This window comes from Canis lupus, chromosome 4, assembly GCF_048164855.1.
Source record: "Canis lupus baileyi chromosome 4, mCanLup2.hap1, whole genome shotgun sequence".
In the NCBI taxonomy this organism is placed as follows: domain Eukaryota; kingdom Metazoa; phylum Chordata; class Mammalia; order Carnivora; family Canidae; genus Canis; species Canis lupus.
Genome location: NC_132841.1, coordinates 70,864,536 through 70,885,930, shown reverse-complemented (window position 1 = coordinate 70,885,930; position 21,395 = coordinate 70,864,536).

Here is a 21,395-nt window from a genome sequence, read left to right as displayed (position 1 = left end):
CCTCCAAAGTCCTATGTGTTTATGGCAGATGATACCACTGTCAACCCAGGTCTCCCTGAGTCAAATTTCTTAGCATCATTCTTGGCGCCTCCCTCTTTCTCATTCACCATATCCAATGAATTACCAAGGCCTGCTGATTTCATCTTCTATCTATGTCTCAAATTCTCACTTTCTTCCACCCCTGCTTCTGCCAGCACCATCCAGGCTGCGGTCATCTCTCATGTGGTCCACTACTTGACTTCTCGATGGTTCCCATGTCCATCCCTGCTGTCCCCCTGCCAGAGTAATCCTTCCGAAACACAGATCTGACAGTGCTACTGAAAACACACCAGTGGTTTCCCATAGTTCTTTGAATTAAAGAGTCATTTCCATGCAGTAAAAATCACTCTCTTGAGTGCCTGATTGAGACAGACACACACAGTCATGGAACCACCACAGGATTCCAAATAGAAAACAGATCTCTTTTGTGATTAAAAATAAAGCTTGTCATAGAAACTCAGTTTTTTGTATGTGAAAGTAAGTTTTCAATCTACTTGGGTAAATACCCGGGAGTGATATTTCTAGGTTGTATGGCAAATGCCTATTCAACTGTATAAGGAACTGCCAAGCTGTGCTCCAAACAGGCTGTACCATTTTGCTTCCTTATGTTGTAGGGTCGAGTCTGAACTCCCTATCAATTTTTCCAGGGTCTGTCTTCCTCTTCTGCCTCCCACATGCTGTGTCTTCTGCCCAAAACACTTGCACACTCCCTGTCTTTACCTGAGCCACGTTTTATCCCATTGCCTTAAGGGCCATCTCTGTCAGGAAGCTTTTCCCGAGTCTAAATGATCTCCCCCCATGATTTCTTTCATTTCCTCATTCAGCAAATATTTGATGAATAATCACCAGGATCCAGGCTGTGTTCCAGACACTAGGCTGATGGCAGGGGGTGAAACAAACCAAAGTCCAGGCTTCTCTGGAGCTGACAGACAATGGACAACATCACCACCAACAAAAATATATACTAGAGTATCAGGTGGTGGGAAGGACTATAAACAAATAAAAATAAAATAAAACAGAGCCATGGGCAAAACCAGAGTGGAGTGTGGAGCTATTTTAGATAGGCCACCTGGAGGACACCTCTCTGGGGTATGAGTGATACCAGGGAGCAGCTCTGCAGTTGCTGGGGAAGGCTAATTCCAGGCAGAGTGAGCAACAAGGACAAAGATATTAAGGTAGAAAAGGCATGAAGAAGCTGGTATGTTCAGGAAGTAGCCAGGGGACCAGCGGTAGGAGCCCATAAGCCAGGAAAGAGGGCTGGAAGATGGGGCCAGCCAGGGGTGCCAGGGGCATGGTTCACCCCATCACAATGGGTCCTCAACACTTTGCCACAGCCCTCAACACACTGGTGCCATGGCCCCGGTCCATTTCTCTAGCTTAGGTTACTTGTTTAAAGGTACTGGGTTTAATGCCCCATAGCCAGTGCTTCAGGACCACAGTGTAGGAGTTTGGAGAAGGGCCGGTCCCCTTGTGTCTTCCATTTCTCTTTCTAGCACATTCAGGTAGTTGAATCCATAAAGGAAGGGCTATCCAGAGTAGCCTAAAACTCAGGAAGTCAGGAAACAAAGGTGATGTCCCTAAAAGCTCTGTGTATCGGAGGAGATCCCAAGAGGGAGGCAGGTAAGCAACCGTGAACACGGAACCCCCCCAGCCCACTCAGGGCACAGGCTCTTACCTGTGTATAAGCCTGTGTGGTGTGCAGTGCCAGCTGCCAGCACCCCTCCTTCTCCCTTGATGATTTAACTCAGCGAAGTCTAGATTGTTGTTCTCCTGAAGCATCAATGCGTAGCAGGCGGTACTGATCTGAGTTACAGTCTGGCTGCAGAGAACTCTGGAAGAGAGCTAGAAGAAATTTTCCATGCCAGCTTATGTAATCCAGGGTCTACCACAAATCCTGGCACACAGTCGCTGAATAAATCCTCGTTGGAGATGAATGAACTTTGTACAGTTTGCCTCTCCTCCTGCTTCATCTGCAAAGGGAAGGGTTTTCGCCCAGCTAACCCGGAAGACCTCACAGGGCTCTGACCCTGTACTTCGATGGATTTCTAAGTAGTTACAAGCAAAGTAGAGGTCAGCAATAAATACCATGGGTCTCCTCCATTTTCTGGTCATAGTGAAACAGATTTTAATGAGGGCAGAAAAAGAATCGGGAAGGCTCTGGTTTTCCAGGATGGAGCTGAAATAATGCCACTAGTCACAGCTGCCTTTCTCAGCATTGGTGTCAGGGCGCACAGATCAGAAGTTTATATTTTGCATATGAATGGAGTTTATTTGCCAAAAACGAATTCATCACAATTTGCCTCCGGGATTCAAGACACGTGGCTATAATGGGTGTGAGACACAGGTGAGGCCTGTGCGGGCTGGCCATGGCTGGGGCTGCCCGGCTGGTGTAACTTAAAGAACACCCACAGGCTTCCTGCCCAATAGTTTTCTTCTATCGGCCTGCCTCAGTGTCTAAAATCCCCACTGTTAGTCTCACCTTTGAGTTAAGGCCTTGAAAGATGGTGTCCAGATGCTCCAGTATGTGGAGAGATGTTAACTCAAAACATTTGCATCTGTTACCATGTTCACAGAATAAGTTTCTCAAACAACAATGATATATTTGCAACCTACTGTTGAGCACTAACCCTGTACCAAGCGTTTTACACACTGAATGCTTTGTATTTCATGTCATACTCTCATGGATCTATCTGTCTGTCTGTCTATCTATCTATCTATCCATACACTTTAGGATATTTATATATCCTTGTTTATAGGGGTAAACGGAGTCTTGGCAAGAGCCAGAGATCATGCAACCCCAAATGGATTCACACCCAGATCTGCCGATTCTAGATTCTCTCTTCTTCTTTTTTTTAATGATATAACTTGTATACAATGAAGTGCCCAATCTTAAATGTATAGCTCCATGAGTGTTCACACATGCATACCCTCATACAGCTAGCACTCAGACCAAAATAGAGAACATTTCCAGCACCCCAGGAGGCCCCTTTCATGCCGCCTCCCATCTGCCTGCCCGCCCCCTAGCACATCTCTCCTGAAAGGGGAACAGGACCTGAGTGCTTAACTGTTTGGATCTGTGAAGGAGGGGTGGTAGCCCAGGCAAGCTTACAGAGAAAGAGAGGAAGGAAATAGTCAAAAAAAAAAAAAAAAAATATATATATATATATATATATGGGGGGAGTGGTAGTAATAGGGAGGCAGCACCGGAGAAAGACAAGGGCTCGTCCTCAGGCACCACCTGCTCCTGCAACACAGCCAGCCCGGCCCAGATAGCTGGGACAACAAGAAGCACCTCCAAAGCGTGTGTGCAGAGACGCGGGGAGTGCAGGACCTGCATAGCAAGCAGCGCCCGGCTCTCCCACTGCCCGGAATCCCAGTCTCTAACTAGAAGCAGAATGCTGACAAATGAAAAGGAGATGTGTTTGCTGGCACAGTGTCCACGGAGTGGGAACACAGGCCAACCCAGGGCTCCCACAGGAAGTTTCAAACCCACTTTGTAATTCTTAGTTGAGCTATCATCAACTCTTCCCAGATCCAATATTGTGTTTTTACTTTGCTAAGTTTAAACCCAGCTTCTCTGATTGTCTTTCTGTCTGCCCTACAGTCGGGGATGCCAGTTTGGGAACGCTACAACCTCCTCGGGCTTCTGTACGGCATCAGCTGCATTCTCTTTGAGAGAGCTCCTCTGCAAGCTGTCGAGTGTAGACTGGTGGCTTGTAGGTGATTATTCTTACCAGTTCTGCCCCAGATAGGCCTCACTCCATCTCCAGATCTGAAGTCCTCACGAGTTGGCAGGTTTAGACGCACCTCGAGGAAACTCGGTGCCTTAGTCTGTGGGGCAGCTGCAGACAAAGATGAAAAGCTACGAACGTAGGTTTCTGCTGATGGGGAGAGAGGAGCAAGACTTGGCCAAGTGGGGCATGGCTGAAGAAAGAGGGAGGAAGAGGAGGATGAAGAGTGGAAGGAGGGAGAGAGAAGCAAGAGAAAAGCAGGAAAGGGAAGAGGAGTGAGGGAGGCAATGAGAAAGGGAGCAGGGAAGAGAGAGGAAGAGGGGAAGAAGAATACAGAAAGTGAGTCCAGGATGGAGAGAAGTAGTTCAGACTCTGAGAGGACAAGAGAGGACTCTGTGAGACAAGCAAAATGGACTTTTGAAAGCTTGATTATCTACATTATTTGGCAGCCACATAGCTGGAGAGTGCCAAGCAACCTACCTCAGTGGGCGCCAACAGGAAACTGGACACTCAACACGGCCAATCTGATTCTGCTCCATGGCATCCACGTGCACACTTACGCTTAGCAGACACTGGGGTGACTATACACACGGCGGTGGACATACGTTTGGCCCTCATCAGCCGTGTCCAACTTACACAGTTGAGAAACTATCACAGGTGAGAGAGATAGGAGCGAACAGAACCGGTTCGGGGCCGCCCACTCTCTTCTTTACAACTGCCTCGAGAGAGTTCTTTAGCTGTAACCAATTGTGCTAAACTAGACACACTGCTTTTCAGAACATTCTATCTAAGAAGTCAGGGAAGCATGAAATGATACCTTGAAAAAAGTTCTATCTAAACTGTTTAAAAACTTTGTCTCATGTTTATAGGGGGTAGCCCCTTCACTGAAACTGAGCCCCCTCCCCCAAGAAGGGGACAGCCTCCACCTTTGTCCCCCAGGAGGTCTACAGAGCCCAGGTCCCCCTGCATGTGTGTGTCATCAAAGTTAGAGAAAACCTCCGAGATCTGCTAAGTGGTGCGTCTGTTTGGCCGGGTTTGAGGAGCAATAAAACATTTTACTTTTTAGCAATGACTCCTCACTTAGTAACATCCCTTGCTAGTCAAAAGATACTTGAAGTTCAAAAAATTCAATCTCTTCCCATAAAGAAACTCACTCTGACGCATATAAAAATAGTGGCTAAGTGTATTAATGATATTTTATTGGCATTTTTCCTGAATTGACAAACATGTGCTTATGACAGTCATCGCACAAAAGTTAGAATTCTGAATCTAGCAATCTAAGTTCACATCTTAGAAAATCTGTCCACAGAAGGCATCTTAGTGAACTAGAAACACTAGAAATTAGAGGATTTTAGTTTTACTAAGTGGGTAGAGGAGAACAGAGGAGGGGTGCAGGACCTGCCTAGCAAGCAGCGCTGGTCTCTCCCACTGCCTGGAATCCCAGTCTCTAACAAGAAGCAAAATGCTGACAAATCCACTAAATGGGTATTATTCTTTGGGTAGGTTATATTTATTTACTCACTCATTCCAGAAATATTTTCTTGAGCACTTACTGAATATGTGCCAGACTCTACTGATTTCTGAGGATATAGAGAGGAAAGGCTCCTTCCTACCACCCCGCACTTCCTCAGAGAATGTAAACAAATCATATCTAATTATTTCCAAGCCGATGGTGTAATACTGGCTTCTCATATTGGACTATAAAACCGCACAAGAGAGGCAACTGTGCTATTTGCTGTTCATCTCCTTTTCTCCATCAGCTAAAGCAATATATGGCACATGGTATTTGCTCAGCAAATATTCATTCAATGAACGAGTTTATCATAAGTTAACATTTACATAACTTACATCTGTTATTTCACTCAATCTTCTCAACTATCCTGTGAGGTAGGTCCTGATCTCCCCACTTTACAGTTGGGGAAACTGGCCACAGGGCACATAACAAAACTGGAATTCAAGCCCTCACAATTTGGAGCCAGAATCTATGCTCTTGTCCACTATCCTATATGGCCTCTGAATGGACTGATGGATACATGAACTAATAAACGAGTGAATGAATGAAGGAATGAATTTAAATAGGTCACTGACTGTGGGTTTTACGATCATTATATGAGGATCCTGAATAGCGCTCCTAAACTTTTCTACCAAAGTTTAATACAAGTTCTTTTAACCAACCACGTGACTGGATCATCAGCAGGTATGCTCCATTTGTTATTTGAAATGTACTATCCGATGTACAGGAATGGTGGGGGCTAGGAGCCCGTGTCCTCTCTAGCACGTCCTTGTATTTCTGTCCCTGCCACTTGAGTCATATCATTCCCAAATCTGGGTGTGCCTTTTGTGCTTATTATAATCATATGATTTAATTAAGTATTTAAATGAGTAGATTAAGATTACAAAAGAAACAGCTGTGTGAAAACTATACTGATTAGATGGTAAATATGCAAGGATGGATTCTTGTCTGTGTGTTTGAAATAGTTTAAAATAGTGAATGCTGGAAAGCTAAGTAAAAACTTTGGAAATATTTAAGAAATGCAAGTCACTTGTGTTGGCAAACTGCTTTCAAATACTGTGTGGAAGAGACAACAGTAAAAGAATTGTAAAACATCTTGACAGATTTTCCACTTAAATTGCTTTGCCGGTGGCTTTAGATTCTCACAAAGACCAGGCACTTAGGGATATTAGACAGTTAGAAAATTCAATCAATGAACCCACTCTCACAGAAATCCCCTTAGACTGACATCAAAAGAAAAGGAAAATACACTTACAGATTCTATATGTAGTGTTTATATTATATATATATTTATATAAATGTACATATTCACATATATTGTGTTTTAAGATAAAATAAGACGTTTTGGGCAAGCATGCATCAATTTTCTAGGATTCTTGTATTTAATCATTTTAGTAGGTATACAAAGATTTCAAAAAACTTCCTCAAAGTCTCACATTTTATCCTAAAGTTTATATGAGCTTTGTACCCCCATTCTGTGGTAGACATTAATACTGTCCACCAAATATTCCTAATTCGGGATCCCTGGGTGGCGCAGCGGTTTAGCGCCTGCCTTTGGCCCAGGCGCGATCCTGGAGACTCAGGATCGAATCCCACGTCGGGCTCCCGGTGCATGGAGCCTGCTTCTCCCTCTGCCTATGTCTCTGCCTCTCTCTCTCTCTCTCTGTGTGTGACTATCATAAATAAATAAAAATTGAAAAAAATATTCCTAATTCTTCTGGGCACACAGTAGGGTTGCACCTCCCTGACCCTCTTTGAATATAGGTAGGTCTACGGGCACCTGGGTGGCTCAGTGTTTGAGGGTCTGCCTTTGGCTCAGGTTGTGATCTTGGGGTCCTGGGATGGAGTCCTGCATCAGGTTCCCTGTGGGGAGCCTACTTTTCCCTCTGCCTATGTCTCTGCCTCTCTCTTTGTGTGTCTCTCATGAATACATAAAATATATTTTTTTAAAGAAGATAGGTAGATTTATATGACATTCTTTGGCCAATGAAGTGTATGAATGGAAATGACAAGTGCCACTTGCAGGTGAGTATATTACAATCTAGCTCATGACTTACCTATTGTCTTTTCCTCCACTAAAACAACAGATAAAGCCCTACAGAGAGTCTGTCCCATCAGTCTGGATTCTGGAAGGAAAGCAACGTGGAACATAGGCCTCAGCTGACCCTCATGTTACAGGAATGAGAAATAAGCTTGTTGTCTTAAATCACTGAGATTGGAAGTCTTTTGCTATCAGAGCATAATCTAATCTGTCCTAATACATACTCCATGATATATTTGTAGTTGTAAATATATACGTGTATTCCCCATCAAATTTGAAGATACACTTAGCACTCCAGAGAGACACAACATATTTACCTAGTGACTTAGTGTACTGCTTATCCTTTTTTTTCCCTTGTGAGAAGTAGAGAACTAGATGTCTCTAGAACCCCTTCAGATGCTAATATTATGTCATGCTACGTTTGAGGAAAAAACAGGCACCCGTGAAAGTTGTGCCTATGTCGCTTCACTAAACTAAATAAAATAAAATTAATTTGATTGGAGAGCTGTTATATCTGATTGTGGAGCAATTGATTAGATTTCCAAAGAGTCAATCTGATTTGGTTGTTCTTGTTTCGATTGTCTTAATGAGGGAACTGGATTGCTCAGTGACCCAATTGATTGTTTTGGCAATTGGCCGGCCAACTGTTGGCTGTTTAGCCAGTGCCACAGCTTGACCCTAGGACAAAAGGTAAAATTAATTCATTTGCATGCTGACTTCGAGCATTTTCCCCTACAAGCTGCTATGTGTCAAGTTCTGTCATATAATAAAAAATATTTATCAGCTGTAAATATTTAAAATGTATAATCTCCCCTGTTATACATGCCACCCCAAGAGATCTAAATATTTTGTGATGCTATTAACTTTGATGGGGTCAAGCTTCAATTTTAAACTCTGTGCAGACCTCTACTTCCCTGGAGAGCTTCATTTCAATATCTCTTAGGATCAAAAATTGATTATCCCTTGCCCTTAAAAATAATTGATTCTGATTTCATCAATTCAAAATGAAAATACTTGTGCAATGGTGGAAGAATGGACTCCAGCTCCAGAAGATCAGTGACTTGTTCTAGTCATTCTTGTGTGCACTCAAACAATGCTTGGGCTTATTGTGGGTGCTTAAAGATAGTGAATGCATAAGTGAATGAGCCATCAACTACTGATGGAGAAGAACCACTAGTCCTTTATTTCAGTTATTTTCTAAAAGTGAAAGGAGTGTTTTTCTGAACACATGAAGCAATCAATATAGCTTCATGGTTACGTGCTTTGGGTCTGCAGTTAGTTGAGTCTGAATTTGATCTCTGATCTTGTCAGTATGGCAGATTGCATCTCCCAGAGATGGTCACAATGATACCTCCCATCCCACAAGGCATTTTGCAATATGAACTTGCAGTCCCCCGCTATCATGAGGTAGTCAATTTTTCCACTACTGAATCTGGGCAAACTCTGACTGGTTTGACCAATAGAATTAGCAGAAGTTATGATGCACCAGTTACAGACATAGCACTTAACTAATCAGGGAGTTTCTGCTTCCTGTCTCTTCCACCACCAGGTAAAAAGTAGAACCCTCTGAAGCACGAAAATTCTGGTTGGATTACTTCTCGGATGATGCAAGCACAGAGACAGGATACATCTTGAGATAAAATTGGGTGGATTCATTATTAGACACATTGAATTTGCTTTACCTTTTGGAACACAAAATTTTAGTAAGGAGTTGGCTATAGAGGTTTGAAACTTGAAAGCGAGATACATATTGAAAATACAAATTTGGGAGTTAACAGCAAATAGATGGTACCTGGGAACATGGACAGTTAGCAAGATAGATAAGGAAGATTATTTTTAAAAATAAAAGGCATAAAGGATATGAAAAGAAAGTGGACCTGAGGTCATAAATATAAGGAACACCATTGTTTAAGGAAAGGGCAGAGCAAGAATAACTGTGAAAGAGTTTGAGAACGAGGGTCTAGAAAGGTAGGTGGTAACCCAGGAGAATTCTGCATCACAGAAGCAAAGTGAAAGGGCTTCGAGAAAGAAGATGTGGTCAGTTGTGCCAAATGCTGCTAAGATGTTAACAGAGCTGAGGACAGACCTATCTGGCAAGACTGCAAAGCTAGTCTCTGTTTTCCACTATCTCTTGCAGCTGGGGTTTTAGATCTGAATGAGGTTTCATTAATTAGATGCATTTGTTTGAGATTTGGAAAGTGAAATTGAGCAATCTTTCTGGAGCTTTTGGCTGTTTTCATGTCCTTTGGTGATACAATTAGGAAAGCTGTATCTCAATGCTGCTTCCAGAGAACACACTAGCCAATAATATACTGGCCATCAAGGCCATCAAAAGCCAAGTCCAATAGTCTAAAATGCTTTTTAAAGGACACGATGGATGTAATGTATCCACAAATACTATGAAATTGAGAGTTCACAGAGTGATGCTCCATCAGGCTTTCAGATCTGGACATGCCATGTAAAAAGACTCCAGAGTATCATCTGCTTTAAATTCAAAGAACAAGGCCCAGTGAAGTCACAAAACATGTCAATTTGCATTAATCCACCTGGCCAGGAGAGCTGAATATGGAGAATCAAGATGGGCAGAAGGAATGTTTGAAGAAACATTCCACTGTCAGCAGACAGTCGTTGCCGCCCAGAGCTAAAGGATTATGTTTACTTGTACGGTGTATATGTTACTTCTGACCAAGATCAGAAGACTTTTAAGCTGCTATAATTGGTGACAATTTCAGAAAGAATTCTAGAATGCACAAAGTTTTCCCCATTTAGTATCTCCCTTCCATACTTCTGAGAAAGATAGGAAAAGGAATTAATCTCATTATTCCTTGGGCTAAATTTTGACAAGGCAAGGTTGAGGAACTTTCTAAGGTCATAAGCAGAAGCAATCTCAAGAAGACTTTCGTAAGTCGCTAATTTTGAAGAGATATCCCAAATATGTGGTTGTTTACAGTTTTTAAAGCACTCTATTTCATTTCATTCTTGTCACATCCCTAATAAGGAAGATAAGACAAGTGTTCATGCTTGTTTCCATTTCACAGATGAAGAAACTGAGATCCTAGGGAGTTTGACTTAACTAGTTCATATCACTAAAAGCAGCAGAGCAGAAGTAGGATGTTGGTTTTATCTTTCCCTGTCTTTTGGTGAACTCTATAGGTTGACTCAAGATAGTCCAGCTTGGGGGCACCTGGGTGGCTCAGTTGGTTAGGCATCCAACTCTTGGTTTCAGCTGAGGTCATGATCTCAGGGTTCTGAGATTGGGCTCTATGTTGAGCTCCACACTCTGTGCAGAGTTTTTTTGAGATTCTCTCTCTCCCTCTCCCTTTGACCCTCCCCCTGCTCGCGTGTGCACGTGCTCTCTCTAAAATAAATAAAATCTTTAAAAAGACAGCTCAGCTTGATTTGCAAAAGTTGGGGTTTGCACAGTTACTGAGCCTATAAAATTCATGAAAAATAACCAAGACATTCTGGGATAGCCTGGGACTTCGAGGTCAAGAGAAATATTCCACGCTATTCTAACCAAGCTGTGTTAAGTAACAGCTAATTTGATATGGTGAGAAAATAATATGCAAATATAGTACTTTCAGCATTGATTATCAGCACCAAGTGTCTAAAACTGCCTCAGTTTCCTTGTATCCTAAATTTTCCCAGTCTGGGGGGAGGATGCCTGGAGGTTCAAGGGGGTCACAATTATTCATAAGAAAATGGCCAATTCTCTCATGTCCTTATGTAGGTCCATTCTCACCTCCTCCCTGGAAACTGAAATATAAAGCAGCACAGCTACAAAGTACGCACAACCATTTTTCACAACTTTTCCTTTTGCTTCTACCAGAGATTAGAGTTTTGGCATCTTTATCATGTCATTAGTTTTAGTTAGGTTCAGAGTAAGGAGGTCTTCAAGGCTATGGGTGACTGACAGTGTTTAGACAAGTCCAATTAAATTTCTTATGTTTGGATAATCTTGGGAAGATAAATAAATCATTGAAACTTTCATTATAAAAACCGCCATTTGGCAAAATGGCAATGTTTCTCCTGGGAAAGCAATGAAGATTTATGTCAGAAGGAAGGGTACAGCCAGTTGCACATACCCCGCCAGGAGGAGCATTCCTATCATGGAATGAAGTGAAGGAAACATCTAGGTCAACTCTGTGCACATGACTGTTCTCCCCATCCTCAAACCCCTTTTCCAGCCTTTTTTCTTGGTAAAGTTGTCAACTGAAGATACTTCCTTCATCAAACTCTTCAGTCAGGTTTGTTGTGAGGAGGCAGTGCCCAAAGGCGATCGGTGATGCTCTGACCAACACACCTGCATCCTGCGATCTGATTCCCAGGGCCTCTCATGACCCCATTCTGCCCTTAATATGCCTGCTTGTTTTCTCCTGGGATTCCTTTCCACTTGGGTGTAGCCCTAAAACAAGTGAAAATTGAAGGAGTTTTCTAGTTCTTCTATAATTTTCTCTTGGAGCGGTAACCACCCTCCCATGTCTCTTGTTCCTATTCCCTCCCTACAGCTCCAGGGCATCTGGATGCTTATGAAGATCTTGGGAGTCATTAAAAATATCAAGGAAATTTGTATGCAAACTAATTAGTCAATGTCCTTACAGGATTTCTGTTAAGTTTGTTAATGCCGTGGTGGTTATGTACATTTTTTTAAATGTTCATAATTTGGAGATATATCCTGAAGTACTACAGAGGAAATGGTATGATATCTGGATTGCTTTTAAAATACTTCAGAAAAAAAAAAAAAGTGGTCATGATGGAGACAGAAACCACACCATTTATTGTAACAGGGAATAAAGAATTATTAGCCAGGTGACTGACAAGCAAATAGAACCAAAACTATCATGGAAGGATCATGGAAGGAGCAACTACCGGAAGTAGTTACTGCCCTAGGGTTGGGAAACAAGAAAAGGGATCAGAATTATGAAGACCTAGAGTCTTGGAGGAAGTGCCCCACTTAGCTGGACACAGACCTTTGAGAAGACAGCTAAAGTCTGGGCTCCAGGAGGGGCTCTGGAGACCACAGACCGGTCGCTAGAGAGTGTGCTCTGGCCTCCTGAGCCTGGTGCCTTTGAGGAGGATATGAGGCTGGTTGTGTGAGTGTTAGAAAACCTGCAGGTAGCTACTACCATTACCCTGCAAAGCAGCCCTGCAGGGTGGTATGATCAGGAAATAAACAGGAAGAGTTAAGTCCTTTCTTCCTCCTCCAGCCTCAGTCTCTCTAGTACCTGCCATTGGCAGAGTCCAACAGGGAGCTGGTTGATAAAATCGAAATGAGGTTTGAGGAGCACTAGTCCCCAGCAAAGGTGGGTTTGGAGGTGAGATGATAGTACAAGGGGGGCACACAGCCCTGGATTACCAAATAGAGGCTAATGGTTGGAACTGGGTGATGGATACCTGAGGCTTGACCCACTCTTCTCCCTGCTTTTGTACTTGTTTGAAATTTTCCTGTAAAAACATGAAGTTAAGATGAAAAGGAGCTCACTTGAAAAAGAGGTCTTTTAAACTTTTGGTATTATTATTAATATATCAAAAATAACAAAATGATTTTAATAGAAATTAAAAAAAAATTTAAGATCTGTCTACAATACTGCCATTCATAAAAAACAAATTTGCTTTTCTAATAGCATTAAAGAATCCTAAACCCCAGAGGGAAACTGACCCACACAGTTCAGTGTCACCCTTCCCACACCTTCTCTAAGATGAGTTCTCAGCCTCCATCTCCATTTAAGGGCATGTCCTAGCTCATTGTCAGACTTCCAAAATGATACATGTAAGTATGTCTCCCTTACCTTTTCTCCGTGTATCTTTTCTCCCATTCCTCTCATCATTACTACTCTCTTTTTAAACCCCCTCTAGTTAATCCATAGACACAGTATAATCTGTAGGCTTCAGTGGAATCTTGAAGAATGGCTGTTGCTGGAAATGACCAGTTAGCACAAATGATGCTCTCTGTGTCTTCCAGGCCAACGGGGTGGCATTTCATTCTTCTTTCCAGGCTACCAGTTGCCTCTTACACCCAACATGAAAATGATCATAAAATGGGTTGTGTGGCAACTGAATATATGAATGGTTTCATGCAGACTCCTACTCTGCCCAATTGGAACAGCTTGATGTTTTAGAAATATTGTCCCTACTGGAATGTGGAGAATGGATTGAAGAGGAGCAAGATGAGGGCCAAGGAGGAAAGTCAGGATTCCAAAAGAAGAATCTAGGCAAAAGTGGATGATAATCTGAACTAAGATAATGGCAAAATGGATGGAAAGGCTTAAAGGGGTCCAAGAAATATTAAGGAGTTGGAATCAACAGGACATGAACACAGATCGGAAGTGAAATGACGAGGTAGAAAGAAAAGTCAAAAATGACTTCTATAGTCTGTGTGTAGGTGAGAGAGTGATGCTCTCACTCACTGAGGCAGAAAATACAGGGGAAAAAAACTGGAAAGAGGATATGGTAAGTTTGCTTTGGGGACATGAATGTGAAGGTTCTAAGGGGTATCCAATAGTAGAGTATCATTAGCAGTTGAGTATATGGTCCTAGAGCTTAGGTTTGGAAGGATTTGGGATAATGACATAAATGAAGAGTTATCTTTTGATTTTCATAATCACACTTTTTAAAAAGATTTCACCTATTCATTTCAGACAGAGAGAGGAAGAGAGAGAGCGAGCAAGCCTGAGTGGGGGGAGAAGCAGAAGCAGAGGGAGAAGCAGGCTCCCCACTGAGCTGGGAGCCTGATGTGGGGCTCAATCCCGGGACCTGGGATCATGACCCAAGCCAAAGGCTCAGCTGACTGAGCCACCCAGGCATCCCCACATTTGTTTTTAATTCCACAAAGATATATATAAGTTGTAACAAGTTCAACCAACATACACAAATAGAGTAGCTCTTCAATGTCCTCTCCTTACCCTAGATCCTCCCTGAAGGTAACTGCTACTGTCATTTCACCTCTACTCTTCTAGATTCTTCCCCCCCCCCGCCTTTATATATATATATGAACTTACAAAACTGTGTGTTGTTTGTGCTTGCTTACCTGAAAGGTATGTGCCTGAAACCTAGAGTGCCCTAGGTTCCCCAGAAAATAAACTTTGAGATAGACATTTGCAGGCTGGATTTTTAATGGGAGTGGGGGGTGGGGGATGAATCACTGGAACAACACCCGTAAGGGTGGGAGGGAGCAGGGGTGAGCAGAAGGACAAGTTGATCTGTGATATGAACACAACTCATGTCTTGGCCAATCTCATGGGGCACTCTGGAACTGGGAGTTAACCCCCACAGAGGCAATGTGTACCCTCACGTTAACCAGTCCTTGGATGAGAGCTGCCCTGAGGAGGGCATGTTCTTCAGAAAGCATGACTCCCTTCAGCTGAGGGAAATTCCTAGAGAGGGACTCCACTCTGATCCCTCAACAAGCAGTGCTCCTGGCAGCTGCAGACACGAGCATGGTGATCCTAAAGGGAAGACCTGGGAGGCACACCACAGCATCCTCTACACAGGCTATACTGATAGTTCTGAAACTTGCCTTTCACCCAAGGTATTTATCCTGGAAAGCTGTCTTTTTTAGTAGTTAGATTGATCATATTCTTTTTCTTCACTATATAGTATTCCAGAAGACGAGGTACCACTGTCTTTCATTGGTGGACATTCAAGTTGTTTCCAGTTCCTTACCATTAGAATCAATACTGCCTGGCAAATGGGTTTCTGGCTTCTGGTTATGGCCGATTAAGTCCTTACCAGAGGATGCTCCTTCCCCTCTGGAAACAATGATAAAACCTGGATAAAAGACGAAGGCAAATACCCAAAGTCACCGGTGAGTGAACAGAAGCAGAAAGACTGTGTGTGGGTAGTAAATGCCTGGAGGAGAGGATCCTTGGAGATGGTTCCCCCAGTTCTGCTGCTTTTAGTCTGGGGTGGATGTGGTCCATTTGTTGTTTGGCAGCCTAGTGGTGAAGGCACTGACAGAAAAACTCATAATCTTCCCAGTGAGCAGAATCAGAAAAGTGAAGTGGGGAACTGCTATTGAAGTAAATGGAGGAATCCTGGAAGGGAAGAGAAAGGAGACAGAGAAAGGATCCCTGAATTCTATCTCCCCACATCTCATGATGACCTCTGAACCATGCATACCCAGGGCAAAAGAAAGCAGGTTGGCTGAAGTGATTTGAACCAAGAACAGAGTTGCTGCCTAATGAAAAAAAGTTTGCAGTTCAAGCCTCGCCAAGAAAACTGCCTGCTAAAGCAAAGCAAACAACACACATTAGAGAAAAATAACAGAAACCCAAATCTTCATAACTTCATAGTCATAATATACATGATACTTTCCAAAATAATTTGACATATGAAGGATTAAGGAAATGTAGTACATTCTCAAGAGAAAAGAAAACGAACCACATCTGACCCCAAGTGAACCAGATGTTGAAACCAACAGATAAGCAGCTATTATAACTATCCTTGATAAAGTAATCAGAATATTCTCTCAATGAATGAAAACAGAGAAACTCAGAAGAGACATTTAAACAATTAAAAAAAAAAAAAAGGAAACTCTAGACCTAAAAAAATGCAATATCTGACATTTAAAAATTACCAGATGAACTCAATAACCAATTGGAGATGTAGACTTGAAAACAGAATCAGTGAAATTATCTAAATAGACAAACAAAGAGAAAAAGATTGAAAAAAAATGAACAAGGGACCTCTCAGATAATACCAAATGGTTCAACACACAGGTAGCCTCATAAGAAGAAAAGAGAAAGCATAGGGCAGAAAAAGTATTTGAAGGGATCATGGACAAAAGTTTTCCAAATGTGTTGAAAACCAGAAATTTACAGACCCAAGATGCTTTGTCAACACCAATTAGAATAGATATGAAGACTAGCATTGAAATACATGATAGTTAAATAGTTAAGCCAAAGATAAAGAACATATCTTGAAAGCAGAAAAAAAAAAGACACATTACATACATCTCAAACAAAATTCAATTAAGAAATAAATTTCCATCAAAAACTATGGAGGCCAGAAGAGAATGAAATAATACCTTTAAAGTGCTGGAGGGGGAAAAAACCCTATAAACCCAGAATATCTTTTCCAGCAAAAATATCCTTCAAAGATGAAAGCAGAATAAAACAATTTTAGATAAAAGAAAACTAAGAGACTTTGTTGCCAGCAGATCTGCACTAAAAGAAATGCTAAGGGAAGTTCCTTAGGCCAAAGGGAAAAGAGTCTAGATGGAAATTTGAATTTTAAAATTAAAAGTAGATTTTAAAGACTACTATTTACAAGTGAGACACTTTTTTTTAAAAGATTTTATTTATTTATTCATGAGAGACAGAGAGAGAGAGAGAGAGAGAAAGAGAGGCAGAGACACAGGCAGAGGGAGAAGCAGGCTCCATGCATGCTTGACGTGGCACTTGATCCCAGGACTCCAGGATCATGCTCTGGGTGGAAGGCGGCCCTAAACTGCTGAGCCACCCAGGGATCCCCTAAAGACACTTTGAAGATACAAATAAGCTCAAAGTAAATGAACGGAAAAATTTAGATATATACTATGTAAACAGAGAGCATAAGAAGACTGCAGTGGCTATATGAATATCAGGCAAAATAGATTTCAAGATGTTGTGGGTTGAATTTTGTTTTCCAAAAAGATATTGAAGTCCTAACCCGTGGCACCTATGAATGTGATCTTATTTGGAAATAGGGTCTTTGTTGATGTAATCAAGTTGAGATGAGGTTATAGTGGATTAGGGTGCACTCTAACAACCAGGGTCCTTATAAAAAGAGAGACACTGAGACACATGGAGAGAGGAAGGCATGTGATGACAGAGGCAGACATTGGATTGATACATCCACAAGCTAAGGGACACCAAATATTGCAGACAACAATCAGAAGTTAGGAGAGGAAAACAAGCCTGGTGCCTTCAGAGGAAGAATGGCCCTACCAATACCTGGGTTTTAGACTTCTAGCCTCCAGAACTAAGAGAGAATACATTTCTATTGTTTTAAACCACCAAGTTTGTGGTACTTTTTTTTTAAGATGTTATTTATTTTTTCATGAGAGACACACAAAGAGAGGCAGAGACACAGGCAGAGGGAGAAGCAGGCTCCATGCAGAGAGACCAACGTGGAACTTGATCCTGGAACTCCGGATCATGCCCTGGGCCAAAGGCAGATGCTCAACCCTGAGCCACCCAGATGTCCCTTTTGTGGTACTTTTTTAATGGCAATCCTAGGAAACTGATACACGAGACCAAAAGTGTTATCAGAGATAAAGGGGAATATTTCATTATAATAAAAGGGTTCATTGAGGAAGGCATAACAATCATAAATGTGTATACAACTAGTAAGTGTTTCAAAACACGAGGTAAAAACAGCATTAAAGAGAAAAATAGACAATTCCACAATCAGAGATTTCAGTACTATTCCATTAGCAATTAATAGAATAACAAGGCAAAAAAAATCAGCATAAACATAAAAGATGTAAGAAGAACACTACCAACCGCATAAATATATAAAGGAAGGAAGAGCTGTTAGCCTTGGAACATATTTTTCTGCTTTCTGCAGTTTTCCTGATGTCCTCAATTATAGTCTTGGCCTTTCTTCTGATCTGCAACATATTTACCCTATTTTCCTCTCAAACTTGTGGTTGCAAATGTTTTTAATTTGCTCTTAAAAAATATCTTTCATCTTACATCATTTATGCCTTTTTTTTTTACTCTTTCTTTTTGGTTAATCATTTTAAAGTTCTCTTTTCTTATCAGTGTGTATCTTCCACTCTTCCACACATTTCTTCTTTCTATTTTGTTCTAAATTCATACTTCTTCTTGTAGATTTCTCATTTCCTTAAAAAGATAACCGTAAACACTTCTAAATGCTCTATATATATTCAGTCTTTTCATCATTTACAACAACCATAAGAAGTAAGGACAATTTTATTCCTAGATGAGGATACAAAGGCACAGAGAAGTTGAGTGACTTACCTCAGATCACAAAGCAGTAAATGGTGAAGCCGGATTCTCACCAGGTAGTTAAGTCCCAGTATCTGTGCTCTTAACTACAGGACTATGGAATCTGTCTTCCCAGACTGCCAATTAAATATTTTGGTTCCTTTTTTTTTTTTTTTTTAAATAATAACTTCTCTTTTATTTCCTCTTTACCAATTTTCTCATTTTCAAAGATTTTGCTCATTCTACCAGTTATACTATTCTTCATTAAATTACTTCTTGCTAGCTCCTTTATCATCATGAAAACAATTTTCTTTCTAAACCTCCTATGGTAGATTTAAAAACACCCCTCCCAAAGATAGCCATTTCTTAATCTCTGCAACCTGTCCACGTTGTTTTATAGGGTTGAGAATCTTCAGATGAGGAGATTATTTTGGATGATAAACCATGCTGGCCTTGGAGATTGGAGTGGTGTCACCATAAACCAAAAAATGTGGTAGTCCCCAGAACCTGGGAAAAACTAGCAATGGGTTCTCTCCTCCAGCTTCCAAAAGAAGCACAGCCCTGCTGACACCTTGATTTCTACCTAGTTGGGCTGACTTCAGACTTCTGGCCTCCAGAACTGTGAGAATACATTTCTGTTGTTTTGAGCCTCTTAGTTTTTGGTAATGTTACAACAGCTGCCAAAAAAAAAAAAAAAAACAAAAAAACAACCAACAACAAAACAAATATACTCCTTCTCTCAGTTACATTGTTTTTTTTTAATTTTTATTTATTATTTATGATAGTCACACACAGAGAGAGAGAGAGAGAGAGAGAGAGGCAGAGACACAGGCAGAGGGAGAAGCAGGCTCCATGCACCGGGAGCCCGACGTGGGATTCGACCCTGGGTCTCCAGGATCGTGCCCTGGGCCAAAGGCAGGCGCCAAACCGCTGTGCCACCCAGGGATCCCTCTCTCAGTTACATTGTTAAAACATTTCACTTGTTGCCTTCTTTCATGGAGAAAAATAATTTTAGTCATTCATGTTAACACACATTGTATACATGCCTACTTTGTGCTAGGCTGTAGGAATAAACATGTAAAATAGACAGTGTCTTTATTCTGAAAGAGCTTGGGGCAATGGTGGTCAGTGCTGGGAGAAGTAATTTCAAATACAATACAATAAAGTATATATTTTGAAAGTGAGAAAGATTGGGAGATCACGCAAGAGGGGTGTGAACTTGACAAGACCAAGGCTGGCTTCTTCATGGAGGTGATGGGAGGGAAGAGTAAACTAGACACAGTGGTGCTCCAGGCAGAAGGAACAGCATGTGCAAAGACAATTAGTTCCTCTCTCACGTCCTTTGCATCTTAAGACCCTCTTATTTCCTTCAGTTAACTGATAAGACCCATAAAATGTCACTTCTTCGGGATCCTTGGGTGGCGCAGTGGTTTAGCGCCTGCCTTCAGCCCAGGGCGTGATCCTGGAGACCTGGGATCGAATCCCACGTCAGGCTCCCTGCATGGAGCCTGCTTCTCCCTCTGCCTGTGTCTCTGCATCTCTCTCTCTCTTTGTGTGACTATCATAAATAAATAAAAATTAAAAAAAAAAGTCACTTCTTCTATACCAGGTGCTTGGTGGTGCTGATCACTGAAAAGATAAATCCTACTTTTAACATAACCAGTTTCCTTGCCTTGTTTTCTGACAACATTCTTGGTAGAAGGATCAGCTGCGGAGGGTTGGAGATGCAAGTCCTGGTTCCCATTTCCATTTCTCATGTGTACATTTTCATAAAGTAGTTCCCCCACAATCCATGTTTCTTGATAGAACACATGGGCCATAACAAACATGAATATGTGTCCAGAAATAAAAGATGTGATCAAAATGGACCTCACTCTTACACCCATTCAACCCCTAAACATGACCTTCAGAAATTGACTTTTAACTTTCAATATTCCCAAAGACTCAGGAAAATTCACGGGATGATTCTCCTGTTTACACTTAAAAGGTCTTAGCCATTTCTGGGCACACTGGCAGGACCTCGCCATCCTGTAGATCATTAACTCACCACGGGCTGGCACTGACGCCCACCGTGCTTGAATCTGCCCCAGCTCTCCAGCCAGAAATTGTACATAGGAGGTGAAGAAAAGCACGCATAAACAGCTGTGTTTTCCTTTTTTCTTGCCTTCACTGGGAGAGACCCACGTTTAGGTCCATGTTGTGCACAGCTCAGAGCTCATGAGGACTTATCAACACCTGCTAAGATATTTGAAGATGTTTCTTCATTATCCTTGCTCCCGTCATGGTGCTGATGGGATAAAGAGGAGAGAAAGAAAGAAAGAAAGAAAGAAAGAAAGAAAGAAAGAAAGAAAGAAAGAAAGAAAGAAAGAAAGAAAGAAAGAAAGAAAGGAGGGAGGGAGGGAGGGAGGGAGGGAGGGAGGGAGGGAGGGAGGGAGGGAGGGAGGGAGGAAGGAAGGAAGGAAGGAAGGAAGAAAGAAAGAGGAAAATGGTCATGTGCAAGCTTTGAACTCTTCAAACAACTCCGAAGGTCAGAGGAGCCTTTGATCATAATGAGATAAAGAATTGGGGCATATTTTTAAACTTTCTTTTGGAACTGGAGGCTACTGGTGGGAGAGGGGTACAGCGGCCCAGGAAATGGATAACCGTGGGGAGGAGGTGGTGTCATTTCAGAGCACAGCTGAACACATAGAGCTAACCCCCTTTCCTCCTCCATTTAGCAAACATTTGGTTGGCTGTTATACAGCTCCCAGCTCTGCTTCAGAAGGTCTTTGTTTATCTTTGCAAGGACAATTAAGTGACAGGAATGTGTAATATAGTGAAGTGTTGCCAAAACAAACAGCCCTCTTAAAACATGTAGAAGTGGCTATTCTTGCCTGTGTTTCTGCAACAGTCAGAAACCACTTGCTAATAGCTTAATTCCATTTCTCTGCAGACAGGCCGATCCTATTGCAGAAGAGGGAGTATGTGGTCTGCTGGGTAGAGAGAAGTCCTGGAAGCTTGAACGGGCCCACAGTTTCTAACATAGCTGAACAACTGACTCACCCTGGAACCTAGGGTTGCATCGCTAACCCCAGAGGGCTTGTTGTCCATCCAGCTGGAAAATTTGGTAGGATGGGAGACTGGACTGAAAATTATTTGTG